This window comes from Panthera onca, chromosome A2 (assembly GCF_046562875.1).
Source record: "Panthera onca isolate mPanOnc1 chromosome A2, mPanOnc1 haplotype 2, whole genome shotgun sequence".
Classification (NCBI taxonomy): Eukaryota; Metazoa; Chordata; class Mammalia; order Carnivora; family Felidae; genus Panthera; species Panthera onca.
Window position 1 is genome coordinate 104,963,559 of NC_138340.1, and position 24,303 is coordinate 104,987,861.

The following is a 24,303-nucleotide window of genomic DNA, read 5'->3' on the forward strand; positions in this document are numbered from 1 at the left end:
ACTTTTTAAGCAGAAAGTAGAGAAGTAGCTTCTCAGCACCACAAAGAGCCACTTCTAAGTGACCAGTGTTGACATAACACAGGTCTATCACAGGGAGAAATGGAAAACTATGACAATAATACAAAGACCTATCTGACTCTTGTTTCCGTCATTACAATTAAATATATCTATGTGACAACATACAACAAACTTATGTGAAAAGATAAAATGGAATAACCAAATTAATATGAATGAGCACATATCTCCAAGCCATATAAATCATATTCCCTAAAATGTGGTAATGCAGATTGTGATTATGGAAATATAAAGATCAGCTTTACCCTGGAGCAGCTGAAGGTAAAACACAGTATGGATCTGGAAGCTCTATTTAAATAGATTGAAAAGGGCTAGATATTTCACATATGTCACAAAGCAACAAAAAAATGTGGAAAGAGACAAATAAAAATCCTTCGGGAAGATTTTGAGTAAATCAGTATGTGACAAAAGAAAAAGGGAGGTCTTTGGGATGAAAAGCCAAAATGTAGTTTAGGGATAGGTTCTAAACATTCCTGCCTTCCTTGTTCCCTAGTTCTTTTCAAGCCTAACCTCCATTAATAAACCAAATTTACCCAATTATTTATTCTTTTTTTGAATAGATTTTTCACTGGCATAATAAATCTTAAAAGCAACATTTAAAAAATTATGCAATGCCAAAGACATGAGGACGAAGCTTGACAATTTGCTTTATATTGAGTTTCTACTCACTTTACTCAACTGTTTCCTCAAACACATGTTTTAAGAACTTAAGTTCTAAATAAAGGTCATATAAACAGTATGCTGTCATACACATACTATACTAATTACATTACTTGCTTGAAAAAATTACTCTAAGTCTATACTGTCTAGGATTTGCTAAAAGCTAGACAAAGGGTTAAGTGCTCTCAAATAACAGAGCCCAGAAATGAACTCACATATGCATGTCTATCTGATTTTCAGATGAACTAAGAGCCATTCAGTGATAGAAATGATGGCTTTTTCAACAAAGATGCTGTAACAACTGGTTTTCCAGCAAGAGAAAACAACTGAACCTTAAATTCGACCACATATGAAAATTAACTCAAAGTGACTTATGCAGCTAAATGCAAAAGCTAAAATTACACAAATTACAAATTCCCAGGGAAAACTAGTATCTTCACCACCCTGTTGTGGGCAAAGATTTCTAAGATAGGTGATAAAAAGTACAAACTACAAACACAAAGGCGGTAAGTTGGATATCAAAATTTAAAACTTCGCTCTCTGAGAGACACTACTGAGGAAAAAAAAATAAGAAAATTCACACATAACAGAAAATATTCATAATAATCTTCTGAGAAAGAACATATAGCAAAAACAACGAACTCTTGGACCTCTATAAGAAAATAAAAAATAAACTCATTAAAAACAGGCCAACTATTGGTTAAGAACTTTCACAAATGACGAGACACAAATGACAAGCACATGAAATTTTGCTCAACATCACTGGTCATCAGAGAAATGCAAATTAAACCCCAAATGACATTCCACCACATACTCATTAGAACGGCTAAAATTAGACTCCCAATGCCATAAATTTTTACCTCAGCTGGGCAGCAACATAATAAAACAAACTCCCTAGCTAACTCAATATACTCAAAATCCAATAGAGGTTTTTGTGACTTACAATAATTGCACCGCTTTTTTTCCACTAGCAGGTGGAGTTTTCCACTGGAACGTGACAAAAATGCAAAATGACAGACAAAACGCCGAGGAAAAAGAGAGTAAATCAACAAATATGTGTAAGCTCTAAAAAGGAAGGTTTCTCCTCAACTTTCCTATTGCTCCTTCATTTTACTTAGCTCCTTGAACATGACTCACTTTACTCCTTTATTATTACTTAGAGGCCAGAAGATTCTTTTCCCAACAAACAGGCAGCACCTCCTCCATCTCTTCACACCATTTTAATAATTGTCATTTTTTAAATTCCTTTTTATTTGGGTAAATGATAGCAGTCTTGGTACTCTATTTCTAGATTTCAGAAATTTCCCATGTTTTCACACTTTGAAGCTACTCAGAGAGGAGCTACGAAAACTAAGTGAGACGCATATGAAAATATCAGGGGCACCAGTAACCGTCACTGCAATGTTATGACTTACGATTACATTGGTTGCACCAACTACATCTTCAGGCTGAGCGGTAGCTGAGTTGGCCAGAGGAGTTCTGGCCGTTTCCAAGCCTGCTTAAAATAAAAAAAATCAATCTCTCAGATGTTACAATCACAACTTTTTATACCACACAGAAAATGGTAACTTATTTTTTACGTTAATGTAACAGATACCAGCCCTTAATGCTTGTTGAGTATTTCTCGGAAATGTCCATCGAACGTTCCTTCACTTAAAGGAACCAGCCCCCAAAAAGATGTTAATATTTCTTAGAAGTAAAAAAAAAAATTAATGCTCAAGATACCATCTCTGAAGCAGGTACGGTTTTGTATCTTTATCATTTTCCAGGAAACTCAATGCTTCTGAGTAGCATTAAAATTACATAGCATACTTTTCGTACTGATTGAATGCTTTTCAAAAACTAGATGGCCTTTGGGAATAATGTTAATCAAATGCTTCTCTGCAAACTTCAGGGGTCCAGTGTACATTTAAAATAGTTTAACAGTATGACGCAAAGCTATTTCTAGGAAATATCTAATAAACAGACTAGGAAAACACAGTTGGAAAAAAAGGACCATACAGTGAAATGGTCATGAGTAAAGAAAAAATTTGGGGCATCTGGGTGACCCAGCATTAAGCATCGGACTTTTTGATTTTGCTTCAGGTTGTAATCTCACAATCATAGGATCTAGCCCACATCAGGCCTCCACATGGGGGCATGGAATTGGCTTGGGATTCTCTCTCTTTCTTTCTCTCTGCCCCTCCCCCCACTCTCGCGCATGTGTGCTCTCTCTCAAAATAAACATTTTTAAGAAATGAAAACAATTTATTGATTGTTATCAATATATCCTGCTTTACCAGCTTTAGGTGTACATGTCTAGGTTTAACTTTTAATTTTGTAATAATTTTAGGGTCATATCAGAGTTTCAGAAATACTACAGATTATAAACCAACAAAATCTATCACTCAGCTTCTTCTTATGTTAACTTGTTACTTAACCACAGAATATTTATGAAAACTAAGAAATTAACTTCAATAGGATACTTTTAACTAATACACTCAACTTTTTCAAATTTTGTAATTTTTCCTCTACTGTTTCTTTTATGTTCCATGATCCAGTTCAATATCCCACATGGCATTTAGTTCTCAGGTTTCTTTCATCTCCTATCTGTGATTTCCTCAGTCTTCCCTGTCTTCCATGACACTTTTGAAGAGTACTATTATTTTTTTACAATAGCCTTCAGTTTAGAATATCTGATGTTTACTTTTGATTTGGCTTAGATTTTGTATTACTGGAAAGAATCATACAGTTCTTCTCAGCGAATGTATCATATTGGAAAGTACGTGAAGCCAGTAAGTATTATTGGTGTGGGAATGTTGATAGCTCAGTTAAAGTGGTATTTGCCAGGACTCCGCATTCCACAGTTACTATTTTCCCTTTTTAATTACTCAATACATCTTTAGGGGGTTAACGCTTGGAGACTCCATAAATAATCTACCTACCAACTTAGATAAGCTTTATTTTAACCCCATCACTTATTAATCTGGAAAATTAATGAAATTCTGGAATAGAAGGGATGCTAACATTTATTCAACATCTTCCCAGGGCTGCATATATTAAATTTATTATTCAATCTTGTTATCATAATAATTTTATAAAAAATAGGACTGCCTGAGTGGGTGGCTCAGTCGGTTAGCATCCGACTTCAGCTTGGGTCATGATCTCAAGGTTCCTGAGTTCAATCCCTGTGTCCGGGTCTGTGCTGACAGCTCAGACCCTGGAGCCTGCTTTGGATTCTGGGTCTCCCTCTCTCTCTGCTCCTCCCCCACTTGTGGTCTCGTTCTCTCTCTCTCTCTCTTTCTCTCAAAAATAAATGCATTAAAAATTTTTTAAAAATAGAAAAGGTAGTATTATTCTCATTTTTATAAGGTAGAACAAGACTTTAAGCATGGAATATTATCACAGACAAAGGAATGGTGCTCAGTTTAAAACCCAGATATGTCCTTTTCCCACACTTGAGCTTCTCAACTGCACATGTCTTCTGAACAAGAAGAAATCTAAACATGAACAAAAATAGTAAAAAAAAAAAAAAAAAAAAAAGGCAACAAATATAAACTGGATAAAATGCAACCCCACAGGAGAACAAAATCTGTTGGGATGCAGTGCATACCTGCAAGTACACTGTGCTCTATAAATAAAAGTGTGAAAATAAATCATGCTTATTTGAGGCACCATAACAATAGACGCTAAATGAATGAAAAATAGAATACAAAGCACAAAAACACACTCCGGTTCATGAATTCATCATCTTCAAGATAAGAGGTCTCCCAAATGCCAGCTATTCTCAGTGTGTAAATGCAACATTTATGCCAAAACAGCAGGAGTCCATCATCCCAAAACAGTAGCAGCAGGGGCATCAGCAGCAACTGTATCCTTCCAGGATGCGAATGGAACTGAGCTTCCAGGAAAGGCAACGTGCTTCAGTGATTGTAAGGAAGCTGGCCTAAGAACAGAAACCGAGAAACAAACTACCAAAGGAGTAAGAATCCTGTATGATCTGGACCAGCAGGAACTGGCACCTTTTATACAAACGGCCCAGGATGGGCGATAAATCATTCACATGAACTTATAAGAAGAGAGATGAGGAATTATGAGAAAATTATATATTGGTATTTCTTTTTCAAATGAGAATTTAAAAGCCAGTAGGGAGTTTTAATACAGCAAACAGATGGTACAAAATCAGGTACAAAATCACAAGTACACAGGGATATGCTAATTGAAATGACATTAATTTCATGTTTTTGTTGTTTAATAGCCCATTTAAACATTTAGGTTGTTTGTACACGTCACATAAAAAAGTGCTTTCCATTTTACTTGAGTAATGCAAACCTTAATACAAATTGAGCCTAAGAAACAAAAAATACAGCTGCTATTAAAACTGATGCTATTCTATGCATTAGTAAATCATATACAATGTGTTGGTATTTTAGCTTTTCTTTATGTGATTTCAACCCCATCAATAGCTGAATAATTAAATACGTGTTATCTTTTACAGTTGCTTTATTTTAATGCCTTTCAATTATTCTCTACATGTTACTGACTTAAGGATTAAAGACAAGAGCTCTAAAAGACATATTCTGAAATGTGGTAACCTACTGTAGCCTTTCTAGGAAAATCTTAGTCCGGAACAATGAAGGATGACATTCTCAGAACCATCTAAATTACATGAAGCAAAAGGCTTTGGGGAGGCAGTGAAAGGGAGATAGGAAATCCATACTTTCTGTTCCTAATACCCATCCCTTTTAAATTCTTATTTTTACATCAATGCTCAATAACAAATTATTTCATTCAATTAGCAAATATATATTGGAGTGCCAACAAAAGAGAAAATGTGGAAGACAGCTAATGGATATTTAAGAGTGGTTCAACTTAGTTTCTTAGCCCCACCTTTTAAGTCCAACTGTCCTTGAGATAAGACCTTATCAATTTGTATTTAAAATTTATCAGTAATAAGGGAAGTTGGAATTGATAGTTAGGGAATTCCCAGAAATCATGTAAGAATGAGTATCTGCCAGTCTTTTCAAGCTTTTCTGCCAAATAAGGGATTTTTCTACAAAATACACTTACTAAGACTTTATGAAGCTTGAAGTATAATATAATTTCTACTCCTTACTTTGGAAAAGATTACAGGATAAAATGTTTTATAAAATGGTATTCACACTAAGTAACTTTTACAAAACCAGTTAATACCGTGACCAGAGTATTTAGTGTTAAAGCACATTATATTTAATTCCAAAATGTTTCTAATTTTTCTTAACAAATATGCTTAGGAGGAAATAAAATTTTACAAAAGGGTAGATGTTCAAAGATCCTTGATATTCACTACAATTTAAAATATATGACAGAAGCCTATGCTTCATAACTAGAATGGTCTGAAATTACGATACAAATGCAAATATCAATTAAATCGGAATAAATCATGTTTGGAATGAGTAGTAAACACCAAATACTAAAACCCAATGTCTAAAACTGAGACTTTTATTCCCTTACTAAATTTCATCAAAACATTTTTGTGATATATACCATTTCCTTGTTTTAAAATTTTTTTTTAATGTTTATTTATTTTTGAGAGAGACAGAGACAGAATGCGAGTGGGTTAGGGGCAAGAGAGAGAGGGAGACACAGAATCCGAAGCAGGCTCCAGGCTCGGAGCTGCCAGCACAGAGCCCGATGCGGGGCTTGAACTCACGAGCTATGAGATCATGACCTGAGCCAAAGTCAGATGCTCAACCGACTGAGCCACCCAGGCGCCCCACCATTTCCTTGTTTTAAAATGAAGCATCTTGGGGCACCTGGGTGGCTCAGTCAGTTAAGCATCTGACTTCAGCTCGGGTCATGATCTCAGGGTTCATGAGTTTGAGCCCCGTGTCGGGCTCTGTACTGACAGCTCAGACTGCTTCAGCCTGCTTCAGATTCTGTGTCGCCCTCTCTCTCTGCCCCTCCCCCACTCATGCTCTGTCTCTGTCAAAAATAAACATTAAAAATTTTTTTTAAATGAAGCATCTATGAAATTTTTCAGGATATTATTTTCAAAGATTATTAAATTTCAAAAGGCTAAGAAAAGTCAGGAAGCCTCATTCCCAACCCCATCAATACTGAAGCTATGATTCACACCCAGAAATTCCCAATATCCATTTCTACTTTATTCTGAACAATTGATTTTCTCTTAAATTGTGTTCATTATAAAACTTTAGCCTACAGCTGACAGACCTTTCATTATTAAATGTACAAAATAAAACATTATCCTTGTTAAAATCTTCTTTCTACCTTTAAATGAAAAAAAAAAAAACTGTATTAGTTGGTAGAATTTCTCCATTTTCCAGGAATAAAGGACACAAAAAACTTCCATTGTTCAAGCTGACCAGCCTGCCAGATAGAAGCCTCATCAGTCACTGAATTGCCCTTGAGCAGCACAGTTTTATGATATTTCTAAAGAGTCTGTTTGTACCTGAAAATGTTCTTCCACTTAAGAAATGCACTCTGGAAGTAGATTTTCTATTCTATTCTCAGGCAAAAAAAAAAAAAAAAAAAAGGTATTTTTCTTTACTGCCTTTGTTTTCCACACACACATTCAATAAGCTGTTCTGTCAAGAGAAAGAGCAAAGGGCTCAATTCAGTAAAAAATTGCAGTGATTATGCTATGCGATTTTGCTCCTGCTACTTTATCACAATTTGCCATTCAAGTGGACACTGCTGTGCTCCTGGCTTTACAAGAGGGAAAAAGTCTATCAACTGTGCTGCAAGGTCATTCACACCAGAAAGACACAGGCCCAATTTCAGAGTGTGTCTATGTCAGATTGTCAGCATTCCTGGTATCACAAACCAAAGCCATGACTTCATGCAGCACAATGCAACCAACACAGATCATTATCAAATAACGCTTGTTTATCTAGATAATCTTGGACCTCAGTTCATTCCCGACTGTCACGTAAAGAGCTGCATGGCTTTTTCAGGACTCAAAAACATGATTTAACTAGTTACTGATCTTAAATACAGCTTCACCTCAAGGCCATCCTAAAGGGTATGAAAAACTAGGGAGGATGCCGAGCTTAGAAGAACACTTCAGTTCGCTTGTTGTGCACATAACACTGGAAGGAAAAACAGTAAAAAAGAGTCTCTAACTTCCAGGACAATCTCGGTATCCTCTTAAAGACGCTATTTTGCTAGAAACTATGTGACTTCACAATTGATTCAATATTAAGAAAGTCAAGATTTCTACAAACCTTTTTGTGAATGTGCTATAAGCTTCAGCATACGTGAGGCTGTTATGGGTCACTATAAAAGGTTATTAGGAATTTACATTATTTTTTTCCATACTAACTCATCAAAATCTGGTGTGCATTTTACACTTACAGCACATCTCAAATCAGACCTCAAATCAGGTCACATTTCAAGCGCTCAAAAGCCAAATGAGGCAAACTGGTACCGTATGGGGCAGCAGCACTCTCAAATCTTACAGGTTAAGCTCAATGTATAAAAAACAAGAGCTCTAAAATGTTCTTGGAATTCAAAAAAAGGAGAAAGCAATCCACCTGGAGGATCACAAATAGTTCATAACTACATTTGCTGGGCTATGATTAGTATCTACCCGACCATGTTTTTAAAAGCAAAGAATGTAAGAAATTGGATTTACTAGGGCTAAAATACATAAATAAAAATTTGAGGTGGAAAAGTGCACAGGAGAAACAGAATGTATTTTGGTATGCCTGGAGGTGACTTTAAGGTGACAGGCATATGGAAGCTAACTTAAAGGCTTTTTATTCCTTAACAGGTTAAACATAATGATGAACTGAACAGCAGTGATGGTGTCTAGAAAGAAAAGTGAGGGCAGGAAACAAACAAACAAAAAAAGACACTGAACACAGAGAACGAGGAGGTCTGTGGAATCCAAACAAAAGTTTGCTACCAAAGTGATTCTGGTATTCTGACCCTATGAATGCAGAAGAGCAGGAAAACCACCAAATTGGAAATGGCAAGAAGGAAAGACAATGAAACAGGCCAAAACAATAAGAAAATTAGAATTTCAATACATTAAAGTTGAGAAACCATTAAATAAAAAAGTGGATGTATTCTGGCCAGAATACATATCATGGCCAGATGGCAAAATCTGGAGTTTTTCAGGAAGAGATAGATACTGGAATTTAAAACATTACTGTAATGTGTAAGTGGGAGATGTTAATAATTAGTAACAGAACAACGAAGAATGCCATATCCAAAAGTCTGCAATATTAGAAGACAGGAAGACAAAACAGGAAGATAAAAACCAAAATGCCATTTATTTCAGCGGCTCCACTAGTATGTTCCAGAGTTTACCCACAGAATTTTAGTTTGAAAACTTCCAAATAACATCGTATACCACTGCCCCCTGTATTGCTACATACCACCACCACATCATGCAAATATTCAATGAAAAATAAAAAGAATAATGGGAAATTATACAAAAGTCTTTCATACAGTTGCATTCTGAATCAGGTTTTAGGATTTGGAAAAAGCAAACACCGAAAAATGCCATTTATTGCCTGAAATAACTTGAGCCATATACATTAAAAACGCCGTTAGAATTAAACTCCAGAAACTTTCATTTTGCATGTAATCCTTTGTAACTTAGAAAAAAATGATTAAAGCTGGGGAAGGGAAAAAAAAGATGTGATTTCAATTAAAAAAGTATAGACCAAAAAAATCTTAAAGCCAGAATGTGACTGAGAGCTGTGTAAATTAAGCTTATTCCCTCTGGATAGCCGGAAAGATACGACCTTGACAAAAGTAGGCTGAAATCAGGGGACAGTGACAATTAATTAACCATACTTTCTGAGAAACACTGGGTCTACAGTGCTTCTCACCTCAAAGATGATAAAACCACTGAAAAAATGTATGCAAAAGGAAATCCTGCAATGCTTGCAGAATATAGGCATCAGCAGTAGTACTTCAAAAGATACAGAATACACACGTATTTGAAATGGAAATGTCAAGAATGAATAAAGGAAACGAGGAAAAGATGCAAGAAAAATGTTGTTAAAAAATGGTCAATATATATGCAAACCTAAATCAATTTTTGTCATATAGAACAGTGATAATAAACTACGTGAGAAAAACATTTGTGTCAGGAGAGGGGCAATCAGTGTTACTGCATTGTATAATACCTGCATTCTTCAGGAAACCAATAAAGTTGTTAATTGAATAAAGACCCGGGTTAGCAATACATGTTTTGATAGCAAACATTAAAGGAACAAAAAGTATGCAACATCAAAGTTAGTTGAGGAAAAAAAGATGGAAGAAATGGGAAAGAATATTCAATTAATAAAAAACATAGACTAGATTAAAAAAAAAAAACTCAAGGTATCAGCCAGCTTGGGACCAAAAATACCATCTTACACATCTGGTAGGACCATTACTTGCTTACAACTTTCTTGTTTATATACTCAGTTAGTGAGATTGAGAGAGTTTTGAATTTTATATTATGTTTATGTGATTTCTACCCTTGAGATACCTTAAAATTTTTATACTGTTGACATATACATGTATTTGCTTACTTTAGGAATTACAAAAGTATATAATAATTTGCAGCTATCATTAAGGGCAAAAATATGCACACAATTTCCGGTGAGCACGTCAACATTAAGTATCAATAGTGCTTAAGATGGATGTTCCTTTTGTCCTTTACACCAATGTGTAGGGATTTTATCATGGAATTATTTTTTTTTTTCAATATATGAAGTTTATTGTCAAATTGGTTTCCATACAACACCCAGTGCTCATGCCAAAAGGTGCCCTCCTCAATACCCATCACCCACCCTCCCCTCCCTCCCACCCCCCATCAACCCTCAGTTTGTTCTCAGTTTTTAACAGTCTCTTATGCTTTGGCTCTCTATCATGGAATTATTTTTAAAAACGTTTCTACTAACGAGACATCTGGGTGGCTCAGTCGGTTGAGCATCGACTTTGTCTCAGGGTCATGATCTCGTGGTCTGTGAGTTTGAGCCCCATGTGGGGCTCTGTGCTGACAGCTCAGAGCCTGGAACCTGCTTCAGATTCTGTCTCCCTCTCTCTCTGCCCCTCCCCCACTCGCACTCTGTCTCTCTCCCTCTCTTAAAAAACATTAAAAAAAAATTTTTGGATGTTTCTACTGACTTATTTATAATAGCATATGTCTATAAAAAACTTAAATGTTCAAATATATGGATCTGGCTAAGTAAAAATTAAGAATAATATATTGTATAAAGCTATCAGTGGTATGGGAAAGTTTTTAATATATGTCAATGAAAGTTTTCTTAAGACCATACACTGCATGATGCTTTATTAAAGATACATACATCGCAAGACAAAAAGTGACTGTGTTTTAAGAATTCTCTATTACACTGCATGATGCTTTATTAAAGATACATACATCGCAAGACAAAAAGTGACTGTTTTAAGAATTCTCTATTTTCCAAATCTATAATAATATGTTGCTCTTGTAATGAGATAATTAGAAAATACAGTAGTTCATAATTTGACTACACATTATATGCCACTGAACAAACAGCATCAATGTTAATAAATGTTTTTCATTTTTTGCATGTAATCAGACATCCATGGTTTAAAAAAACTTTAAAACTCACATAATAGGATACTTATTCCAATAAAATAACCCATAACGTGAGTGTGTAATCCATACACATCAACCATCAAAGCCACTGTTTCAGGATCTAAGTTTCAGCTAATTAACAATATAAACTTATGTGTCACCAAATTAAGTAAATGTTTATATCAATACACTGTAGTGAAAGGCTTCACTAGAGCTTTCTGTGTGGTTTTAATCACGTGTGTGTAAATTTCAGAGGAAATTCTTAGAAGGCCTTTCTCATCCTGTTTCTTGGAGAATATCTTGAGAAATTATTCAAGATAAATATGTACCCAATTCCCTTTAAGAGCATTTTGTTTTTAACATTATCCTTACCTAGTAACAAAGGGGAAAAAATGACCATTTCAGAAGGAAAAAACATTCAGTTTCAAAAATATTGTTGGCTCTAATCTTACTTCTTATAATTTTAGGATTTAAAATATGTAAGATTTAAAGATAATTCACTTTTTTGGTAAAATGTGTAGGAATCAATTAAAATATAATAAATTTTTAAAGCTTACCTATTAAAATTTTGGTTGCTACATGGCTGTGCATATTTTTAATCTATCAGTTTCAGTACTTGTGTAAATAAAAATATTCTGAGGGTTTCTTATCTTCAAATTGGATATTTTAGGAAGTGCCTTCCAGAACATAAACCAATGCCATGCCTTTCCTCTATCCAATATATGTTTAGTGTGTGTATCACTGTTTCTCGCATTTTTTACTGTTATTGTTTTAATCAACCAGGTCTTCTTCATTTTAACTTGTATACATAGGAAACCAATTATAAAAAAAAGGGGAAATACAAAACAAAAAAATTCATACAGTTATGCCTTTAGAGGGAGAATTTTTAAACAGTTACAAATCAACCAGCTGTTCAAATAAATAATGTATGTTGCAGCTGGCTCCTGCATGGGTTGGAGTGTCCAACAGTAGCAGATGTCCCAGTTTTATAAATATACTAGAGGAAGGTCCTAAATTGAGATTGAAACAAATTATGATGCGAGGCTACAAGTGAACATTAGATTATAGAAATAATGGGTTGAATATATTTTTTCTAAAAATTTCCGTAGACATCAAAGTAAAATGATGATAAAACATAGGAAAATATCCTATAGCCTACAAGGGAGTGAAGTGATCCTTACATTGAATTTTTTTTTTTTTTTGGTTAAAAGATATAAAAATATCCTACAGTCTCCCAAAGACTGAACCGATCTCTACGCTGATTTTGTGTTTGTTTTATACAAGCTCTTTTCAACTCTATAACTTCAGGAGAATGTGTTTTGTTGTTGTTGTTGTTGTTTTCCAATTTAGAAATGTGTTTAAAATCTAGAGTAAAAACAATTCTGACAATTAACAATGATCTGTCTACAGTAACACTTGTTACATGATTTAAATGAGGACCTTCTTGAGCCTGGAACTGCTAGCACAAGCCAAGATAAAAAATCTCAAAGCAAGTAATTAATGAAAACTTTAAAATCTGATACAAGCCCCCGTCCTTGAGAATGTCCACCTAATAAGGAAAGAAAAATTGACCAAACAACAATATTTTAACCCCTTCAAGGGTTAAAGGGAAGGGTACCCAAGAAAGCATAGATGAGTAATACGGTACTGAGCGAGAAAAAAGGTCAGAGAAATTCTCCATAAGGAAGATGATGATCAAACTGTTCTCAAGTCTCAATAGATACTCACTGAGTAAGCAACATAGGGGTAAGGGTAAGTGTTCTAGACAGAAGGACTAATTTGTGCAAGGTCATATATATTTGAAGTAGCATAATAAATAGATTTGCAATGAGTGAAATACAAGGTTGAAAGTGGAAGCAACAGATTGTGGGGAAAGACAAGTGTGTCACAGATACCATTCACTATGCTGTGGAGTTTGTATTATATCCTGTAGGCAATGGATATCCACTTCAATTTTCTGGAGGAACACGCATTGAATTTTTTTTTACACTAGGAACGTAAAATTCCTTCATTTCACTGTACTGAGAATGAAATAGAGGGTGAATATGCTGGAAGTATGCATGTTAAGACACTGACGTCATCCACATGAGAGAAGATGAATATTTGAGCTAATGCAATGAGGATGCAGACCATATCCGTACTAAGCCAGTCTATGCCTCTTCAATGACTCTAAATGAAAGCCAAACTCTTAGTCTGAGCATGAAGTTTTTCATGTATTTCAACCTATCTTCTTCCTTTTTAACTTATCGATTTCCACCTATGCTCCCATACCAACTCCATTTCAGTACACTGGACTAGATCAATGTTCCAAAATAAGATCTGATCATCCCCCTACCTGTGTTATTCCCTAAACTTTTCAGTCACTCATCTCTATCTAGCAAAATTAATTGTAGCTCTTCTTTAATACCTTTCAGAATGCTTATGCTTTATCCCCTTTAATTCCTAGAACAATATCTTCCAAATATTTATCTTCAATAAATGTTTGGTAAATTTCATCAACACTCTTGCTTTAGTATGTGAGGAAACTCAAATTCAGAACAGTTGTCTTGTTTATGCAGGATAAAAGAGCTAGCTCATGGCAAAGTCAGAATTCAATCCAAGACTTTAAAATCCCAGGCTACCTCCTTCTCAACCATACTATGAGACTCTTAACTTTAATAGTCAAAGTGCCTCCACCTCGAAGTTCCTCTGGCATTATCAACTCCATAGAGTCAGTTCCAAGTTAATGTACTTCTCAACTATTTCTCACTCACATGCTCTTGCCAGTATCTGTTCATTAAATTGCCAATGACAGTCATCTAGATTTAAAGCCTCAGAATCAGGTAGAATTTATCTGCCCCCACCCATTTCCATCTAGGACTTCACAATTACTCCCCCCGTTTTATCAATTTCATCTCTGTGGTGCCTCTTTGTTTCATTTTACTTTATGACAGACTTTTGAAGTAAGATCCTGTTGTCCCTACTGCCATTAAATTCACTCTTTATACGATTTATTCTATGTATGTCAAGACAAACTAATCTCATGAAGTACTATGTTAGCCAGGCCAATGCAATGGTAAAATAAAGTTTCAAGGCCAATGAACACTATTTTGAAGCGTTGAGCTAATTCAATTAGTCAAGAAAATTAAATATTTCAAAGTTTACCTTGATAAAGATACAATATATTTTCTTTGGGCATATTTTTGAAACAAAATTACCCCATTCTCAATAGTGTAATTATCAAATCTATTCAATACCTGAAAATTATACATACAATTATACTGAAAATAAACTTAAAATCAACTACATGCAATTACATAATATAGGAAAATCATAGTCCGTAGAATAAAAAGCTCTAAGTGGAGACAAATTCCATTTTCTTGAGATATTGTAATAATGGAATATAATTGAAAATTAATATATAATGAAATTTTAATGCTCACCATTTTTTATTGCTTTTGCTCAGGAAATGAGAAAATTTTAAAGTGAATACAGAGGAATATATGTCCCAAAAGCTGAAGAATGTTTGGAAAACACAAAAAATCAGTAGTGTCCTACCAGTGAAGTAGTGTACCACTGCTGTGTTACAAATTGCCGCAAAATTAGGTGCTTAAAACAATGCTCATTTATTACCTCACAGGTAGTAAGGTAATAACTTCAGGTTAGAAGTTCAGCACAGCTTATCACAGCACAGGCGGGTTCTCTGCTCAGAGTATCACAAGACTAAAATCAAAGAGTCAGCTGGCTGGATTCTATCTGTAGATTGGGGCTTTCTAAGCTCATTCCTGTTAACTGGCAGAAACCAGTTCTTTGTAGTTAGATATAGAACTGAAGTTCCCCTTTGCTGACTGTCACCCAGGGAACACTCTCAGTTCCTACAGACCACTCTTGGGTTCTCAGCTCATATGAATAATGGAGTTCAAACATTTTCATGACTCTGTGTGTGTGTGTGTCATGACTGTGTGTGTGTGTGTGTGTGTGTGTGTGTGTGTGTGTGTGTGTTTTGCTTGCAGTCAGAGAAAACTTTGCTTTTAACAGGCACATATGACAAGGTTATGTCCATCTGAATAAGGTCGCTTTCTGAAAGTCAGCTGTGCCACATAAGGTTACAAAATTATGGGTAGTATGATAGCATATTCACAGATTTCATCCATACTCAATGGGAGGGCAAGAGTCACCAGAGAACCACCTTAGCATGTTGATATCACAACCAGAAACTGTACTGCGAAAACAAAATAGAATGATACAGCCAAAGAGGGGGGGGGAGATCTAAATATCTCAAGTAAATTAATGTACAAAAATGGTACACTTCCACTGAGTGGGAAAAGAGTGGCTTATTTAATAAATGTGGGTGGGATGACCAGCAATGTAATGGGGAAAATATAGGCTAATCAAGATTATGGGCTTCTTAGACATTCAAGTGGACATATATCAAGTGATCAATTGAATATAAGAGTTCAGGGGAGAGATTTAGAGTAGAAATAAAAATTTGAGAGCAGTATGAGCTTAGATAATATTTAAAAGCACCGAATTGAAGGATAACATATAGAAAAGATCATGGCTAGAGAAGTAAAACCTCCCTGGTATTTGAAAGAAGGTTGAATTAAAAGGTGCTTGTGAAAAGACATTATTCAGTATTCTTTTAAAAATCAAGAAATTCTGGGTGGCTCAGTCCGTTAAAGCGTCCAACTTTGGCTCAGGTCATGATCTCAAGGTCCGTGGGTTCGAACCCTGCCTCGGGCTCTGTGCTGACAGCTCAGAGCTTGAGTCTGCTTGGGATTCTGTGTCTCCCTCTTTCGTTGTCCCTCCCCTGCTCACACATTGTTTCTGTTTCTCAAAAATAAACATTTAACGTTTATTTATTTTTGAGACAGAGCATGAACAGGGGAGGGTCAGAGAGAGGGAGATACAGAATCTCAAACAGGCTCCAGGCTCTGAGCTGTCAGCACAGAGCCCGACGGGGGGCTCGAACTCACGGACCGCAAAATCATGACTTGAGCTGAAGTCGGCCGCTCAACCGACTGAGCCACCAGGCGCCCCAAAAATAAACATTTAAAAAAATAATAAAATCAAGAAATTCTATTAAGCATTAATCATCATATTCATATTAGAAAATGGTGAATTTATTAAAGTAGTGTGGCTTTATCAGAGTGCATGATATTTGAGATTAATCAACATTAATTTCCTTTCAAAGAATAAAATCAAACTACAATGTTTTCAATAAATTCACACTGTCTAAAGAAAAAAGTGCCAGAAACTTAACATGGCATTAAACAGTTCTAATATCTGATCCTTCTCATCTTGTTGGTCAACATCCACTGTAAAGTTTCTGTAACAATCATTAGTTTATAATTTTCTTGTGAGTATAATGTGATATAATAGCCAGAGATGAGCTTAACACATTTCATTGCACATAACAAATACCCACTAACCATTAGATATTATCTATTACTTATTACATGTATAGTCCTGGTCAACCTGCCAGAACTCCAGCCAAATTATTTTATTGTCTGATCATGCCTTGTTATTTTAATTCTAGACTACTATCAATGTGCTTCACTCCATCAGGAAGATGCTCCTTACATTTTGTGACATCTCTATATGTACTATCCATCCGTCACAGTCCTGTTGAAAGAGTTACATTTCCTTTTAATCATGTGTAAGATTTCAGTAAAAACCCTTGGTTTATAATAATACTTTGGCCCCAAAGCAATTAGGGTATTGTCTTCAGTTTTTAAGTATACTTTCTCCATAGAAGGAGAGGCAGGCAACATGTCTTTTATACTTTTGTACTTCTGTTATGTTTGGGGAGTGGCTGATTACATTTTTACTTTGGACTTTACTATGATTACTTACGACTTTTCTTATAGCCCTATTTTGAGCTAAAAAAGCTTTGAAAATAAGAATTTTAGCCTTGGGTCCAATGTAAAATTTGATAAACTAGCATTTGATAAATGCTCGCTAAATTAAAGCTGAAACACAGTGACAACTTCTGTGCCTGAAATTTAGAACTAGTATTTTACAACTTATATAAGACATGCAAAGAGAAAAAGATTACTGCTTCCTCTGTCTGGTCAACTGCGATCCAGAGTTGGTTTTCCAAAAGTGCGTAACTAAAATCCTTACACTGAAAACTAATGACAATATACCCACAGAAAGAAAGACAAGTTTGTCTTCATAAAAATTTCTACAAAATGATGAGACATGGAAAGATTGTTAAAAGCGTGGCAGTTATTCAGTATCTTTCTTTTGCCTCCTTTATCATTTGCTCAAAAAACCTACGAATCTACTCCTATTGGTCCTCAAACCATAAGATTCCTTTTCTTCGTTTGTTTGTCAAGAAAACCAATACTCTTGCCCAAGATGCACGGTCACTGTGTATACTCCAGTTAGGAAAACATTAGTGCCAGGCCAACAACCTGGATCTGATCACCAAATTTGCACTGATGGGTGATGGTGCAGGAAATTAGAATTGTATGTTACTTCTCACCAAGACACACGTTACCCTCTTTTACCAAGGTGAGATATGTGAATGTATAGTGCAGGCAGAGGTAAAATGTAGCATGAGGAAGCATATGTGGTGCCAGGGTCAAAGCCAATGAGTGATGGAAAATCAAGTACGTAAGAAGCAGCCATATCATCTTTCTTTGTATGTTTCACATCCTTGCTTTAACTCTTAAAATATATATATACTTTTTTTTAGCTTATTTATTTTTGAGAGAGAGACAGAGAGTGGGAAGGGAGGGACAGAGAGAGAGGGAGAGACAGAATGTCAAGCAGGCTCCAGACTGTCAGCACAGGGCCCGATGTAGGGCTCTAACTCAAACCATGAAATCATGACCTGAGCCAAAACCAAGAGTTGGATGCTCAACCTGTTGAACCACCCAGATGCTCCCAAATTTGTTTACCTTTAATAATCTTTAGGTCACCTTTTTTAGTTTGAAAATATTACAACATCTCCCCTTTGGGACTATTCATAGAAAAGGAGACTGCCATGTCTGCAGTCCCACCAATTACGACAGTAGTACTGGGTTTAGGATCCATTATTCTAAACACATAATTTTCGTCATTACACTGTTATCTTTATTCATGTAGTCCAAGGCCTTTTCTGAAACAGGTGCTATTTGTTGAACCCTATTTGAGGTAGTACTTACATTTGCCTCTAAAAGAGGAAAGTAATAGGCATTTTATTTCAAATGTATTTTAAAATAAATAGCTTGGGATTACACAGTAGTAACGACGTACTGTGAGATGGGGTGCTGGTAGATGGCCACATTTTGTAAAGCAACTCTCATACCTTGGTTTTAAATTGGAAGAGCAACTACTATTTTTAAGACCTAAGGAAAACTTACAAAGGCTGTTAATATAGGGATGGGTTATTATTACAGCTACCTATCTAAAAGACAAATAATTGATTGACAAGTTAACACCTGTAAATAATGCCTTGAGAAAATTCTGTTCATTAAGGAATCGCTAGCTGATGTTATTGCTACTCACATTCAACCAGCGATAGGTACTATCATCCCCAAATAGACAAATCATCTTAGGATCAACAAGAGTATATGGGGATTCCTTTGCAAATCAGATTCTACTTAAAAAGAATTTACCCAACCCACGAACACATTTATGCTTCAGGGTGTTTCCATCTAATCCTTTCCTTCTAATCCATGTCCGTGGAATTAAAATGAGAAGCTTTTGCACTTTAATGAATGCACAAATATAATATCAATATTTACTCAACAATATTGTTTAATCTTCCCAGTGCAAAAAGAAAATGGCCAAACTCATTTCCATTGATAATTACTCAGCATGTCCTCAATTAGCTCCCACCTGTGTTTTTACACCTTTGATAAATATAATCGGTTGGATAATTAAGCATAACTGCATATATACATATTATGTCCTAATGCTCTGACAAGAAGTCATGTATTAAATTTGCTATTTGAAAAAAAATCAGCTGGCCTGAAACCAGAAAATTCGTAATATGTTAACAACAAAAAATTTAACAGAAATGGTCTTGTGATAGGTCGAACAGAATAGTTTCCTGAATGTCACAGGTAAGAAGAAACTATGGTCACTTAACATGATAGTTAGATGAGTTATGCATACATTTTTTGTGACTGAACTTAATAGAATTTTATTTAACATAAGATTAATAGAATTTATTTAGCATAGCTAGAAAAGGTACAAAATTTAGGCTTTTGTTTTCATGTATTTTTGTTTACTTTCTTGCCTGAAAAAATACCCAAGCCTTTCTCTTCTGTTTTTCAGAATATTATGCTACTTCTATAAAGAAAATTAATTCTTCCAGGCTATTCATGGGGATCATAGCCCTAACCCCTTGCAACTTAAAAAAAAATGATATAGGGTGCCTCGGTGGCTCCGTTGGTTAAGGGACTTTTGATTTTGACTCAGGCCATGATCTCACAATCGTGAGACAGCACCTCGTGTTGGGTTCGGCAATGAGCATGGCATCTGCTCAGGATTCTCTCTCTGCTCCTCCCCTTCTTCTGCTCTCTCTCTCAAAGTAAACAATCTTTAAAATTAGATATAAAATTTTACAGTTTTTGAAAAACGTTTAACACTGAAGAAGAGTTACTTATAACAGGCAAATCCTGTGTTTGGTTCTCTCATCCCTAAATAGTCAAATCATCTTAGGAGCAACAAGAGTATATGGGGATAAACACCTGTTATCCTAAGTTAAGGAGGCTTTCCTGTAATAAAAAGAGAACTGTATCTCAAGCCAAACCTCAACAACGTACAGAATCTAACATTTGTTTGATTTAATATTCTGAGTCTTAATAGACATCTATGGATTCAAGAGAAAAATGTTGTACTTTATAATCAATAAAGTTTGAGTAAAAGCAGACATTTATAAACTAAATTGGCATTTTGGGGTTGGGAGATAACCAGTGTTATTTTAGGTAAGTCCACTTCTCCTTATTCTTTAATCAAAGAATGAGGAAATCATTCCCCTTGAACTGTTCCAACATAAATATTAAATAAACTTATAATAAGCTACTGCCTACAAGCATTTAATAAATATCTACTAAGTTAATGGTTAGAAGAATAAATTAATCATTGAATGATTTGATTAGATCATGTATTACTGCTTCTAGCATTTTCCACAGTTTTCCCTCTTGGTATCATTTTAATCAGAATGACTCTGAGAAAAAAGATGTTACTGGTCAGCTTCTTGGGTTTACTTCAGCTAGATTCATTAAAGCAGAGTATCTACAGATGGTGGTTCCCAAGCTGTCTTTTTAAAAGGTTCTGAGATGGGGCGCCTGGGTGGCTCAGTCGGTTAAGCGTCCAACTTCAGCTCAGGTCACGATCTCACGGTCTGTGAGTTCGAGCCCTGCGTCGGGCTCTGGGCTGAAGGCTCCGAGCCTGGAGGCTGCTTCCGATTCTGTGTCTCCCTCTCTCTCTGCCCCTCCCCCATTCATGCTTTGTCTCTCTCTGTCTCAAAAATAAATAAACATTAAAAAAAATATTAAAAAAAAAATAAAAGGTTCTGAGGAAACTCTTATGTAGAACTCTTATGTAAAAATTCAGAGGTTTTTTTTTTTTTCCTTTAAGGTATAAATCCCAGAAAACAACCTTTCACTCCATCTTCCACTGTCTGAATCAGAGAAGCCAAATGTTTCATAAATAAAACTTTGACAGTCCAAAAAAAATGCACAGTAACAAATTACTTTTCCTGGAGTTTTATGTGATTTTTTTATTAAATGTTTCTCTGTGTATGTGAAAGCAAAGTCAGTAAAGTTGACATCACCTTTTCAGTAAATAACACACTTTAAAGAAATTAAATATGTTTACTAATATTAATATAAAATAGTTCACAGTATCAATACCTATTGTAAGTTGCAATGAATCTCACCCATCACTTATCTATTCATCTGGCAAAATGTTAAGTAGTTTATGTTATATTTGGAAAAATGAATTCCCTATGGGTAGAGCTCAATAATCTTTGTTGTAAGGGCTGATTAGCGCTATCATCACTCAGGATGCGACTGAGCTTTCACCTGCCATACTGTGAGAATGTCTTCGATTTCCTATATTCCAGTTGTTAAGGCTACATTGTAAATGGAAGGAAGCAATTAATAAAACAAAATTCATAGTCATCTTCAACTATTTTATCACTTGAAGACAAATAGTACCACGTCAATGGGCATCAAAGTAGCCCATAAACATTGGACAAAACACCTTAATATGTCATCCACAAGTTTACAACATATATTCAGAAGTCATCTGTTGTATTCTCTAACTATGACTTCCCTTCCTATAATGGAGTGACTGCATTTAATGCCAATCATGGCTCTTTGGTTAATAGATCTGTAAAGTTTAAATTGTGTTTTATATTAAAAAGACAGCTGCTGCACATATATTAATCACAATTGAGTTGCACAAGTCAAAAATAAATCATGCTGTCTCAACCCTGTTCCTTCTCCTTGCTCTGATATATGTTCATCTTATAAATTTAATGGCAAATACACAGGTTAGAAGTTGAAGTTATATATTATTTAAAGTCCAGAGCAGGTGGCAATGGGAGATAAACCATGAGTCTGTCACCAGGGGTTACACCCAGTCAAGCACAAACTCTCCATGGGATGCCATGAATGTGGCAGCCATTTGCCGAAACTCTCTAGAAAATTTGAGGGGCATCCTTTTTCAAAAGTCAGAGTTTTTCCAGGCTAGATAATTGCAGAATGTTTATGTTTGTATCCCCAGAGTCATATTTTTTTCAGTTTCCTGAGCTACATTTTCAATACAGATTAAATTCTGTATTACTCCTTCGTATACTCATAGGACTTTCTAATGCCTAACCCATGAGTTGTTTATGTGTATTTCAGGATTTCTCTTTCTTATTAACAGACAAAAAAAAGAAAAGTTAGAAGATTTGGTTTTACAAGTGACATGTTGTTGCCCTGTCACCAGGGTCTTCTGAGGTACATACTGAAGTCTCCCAACATTTTTTTCTATAAAAAAATTCCTCAAGAAAGGGCATTAAAATAGAAGGAAAAACAGGCTGTAACTTCTTTGAATGTATGCCTTAGATTATCAGCAAAAAGGCCATAAAAAGGAAAGAAAAAACTATGCCAAAGAACAGTGGTATTCATATTAATATTGTTCTCTTATTTTGATAGCATTCTTTTTTTTCCTATCAAATAAAACATTTTATACAACTGGGGGAAGGAAACTGTACCCCTTTCCACTTTTCTTTCTTTTTTAGAATGAACCTTATAATTCACATAATTTATCTTTCTGGTTTCACAGATTAGGAAAATGATGCGAAGTAATCTTTTATCTAATTAATTTACTCACTTCTCTACAACATAATTCTTGTAATAAGAAATATCCTTCACATATGAAATACACCCATTCTTAATTTCCTAACTTTTGTTATTGTAGCATATACTGATTTAAGAGTTGGTTTAGTCTAAGACAGCAAGAAAAAACAGCTTTTTAATCAAGAGGTTCATTTGTGAATATGAAATATTTAAAACTGCTAGCAGCATGGATCAGTTGGTTTCAATTTGCATTTAAGTAGTAGAAACAACAAGCCTGTGTCATTAAATGATTTGGAATTCAAATCAAAATCAAATACACAGAGTGCTATTAATTTAAGAGAGGTCATATTTTTGAAGCATTCTGTTCTGTATCTACAACTCTCCTGATTACTTTCTATTCTAGATTTGGATCAATTTTTAATGAATATAGCTGTCTTAAGACTTGAACAATCAAAGATTTTTGAGTTTCACTTATCTCTCTTCAAGAACTCAATGAGTGAAGATTATACATTTATGGACAAGCCTTATTTGGGCCCAATCTTATTTTTATTTTTCACTTATTTGAAGTATGAAAGCCTGATAATCCACTACATCAATAACCACTGGTAAGTTAATTACAAACAGTGATTGGTCATGACCTGCCCCCATCACTCTAAAGGCTGGACTAGATATTGGCAATAGATGCTTGAGATGATGTAATTTTTTTTTATCTTATATGTTTTTTAAAAGAGGAGGATTCCATTTTACTAAAAACATTTGATCCAGTATGATGATTTTTTAACCCACCGAATGGATTTTCTTGGTTTGAGTTTGTGACATACACAAAGAATTAGCAACCATTACCAAGGTTTCTTGTCCAGCAATAGTGGTTCAAACAAACCTTCCAAAACATATACATATAGCCAAACATTCAATTATCACTTTACATACCTAGAACGGCAGGGCACTAGGCCCTTTGTTTTTAATGGTAAAATCATTTTAAAGAAACAGACTGTAATTCTTAAAAGAAAAAACGAAGGAGGTAAGTTTTGGTTTCAATTTTTTAAATTCAATAGATTGCCAATATTTCTAACTAGGAAGATTTTGTGTTAGCTTGATAGGACACTAGTCATGTTGGATCTCTGGCTTAATGCTTGTCATCTGTAAATTTATGAACAGCAACATTTACTTTAGGCCCTTCTGGTCTTTGAATGATATTATAACTTAATTTCCACTGGTATCAATTGTGCTGGATAGCAGCAGTTAAAACCAGTCTTTGCTGCATTCAGCAATCTTCCTTTCATGCGTGATTACTGGATCCACCATGGAATATGCCTCGACTGACCTACCAGGCAGCCAAAAGCCATTTTCTGTGGCTACTCAAAATAGTAAAATCGATCTAAAGAAACTGGTTGCATTCTTTCAATTATAAACCTAATTTCTCTGTTTCTTCCTTGGCAGAATGGCAGATGTGCAACAACACTGGTAAAAAACAAAACAAAACAAAACAAAAACATTTTAGGGGAAACCATGACTGTCTATCAAGCCCACAAATCAGACTTAATTTTTCCTTGATGGGGACAATATTCAAATCACAATGTATTTTGTTAAAGTATCGCCTATCCTCTTGTTCAAATGACAGGGTTGCAGATTGAAAGCTCTAAATGTGACTTTCTCTAAAAAGGAAAGCCAGTTTAATATCCATAGCTTGGAAGAGAGGAAATAGGTCGAACTCTCAAACCAGACCCCAATTCCTTAGCATCTGGAATGTAT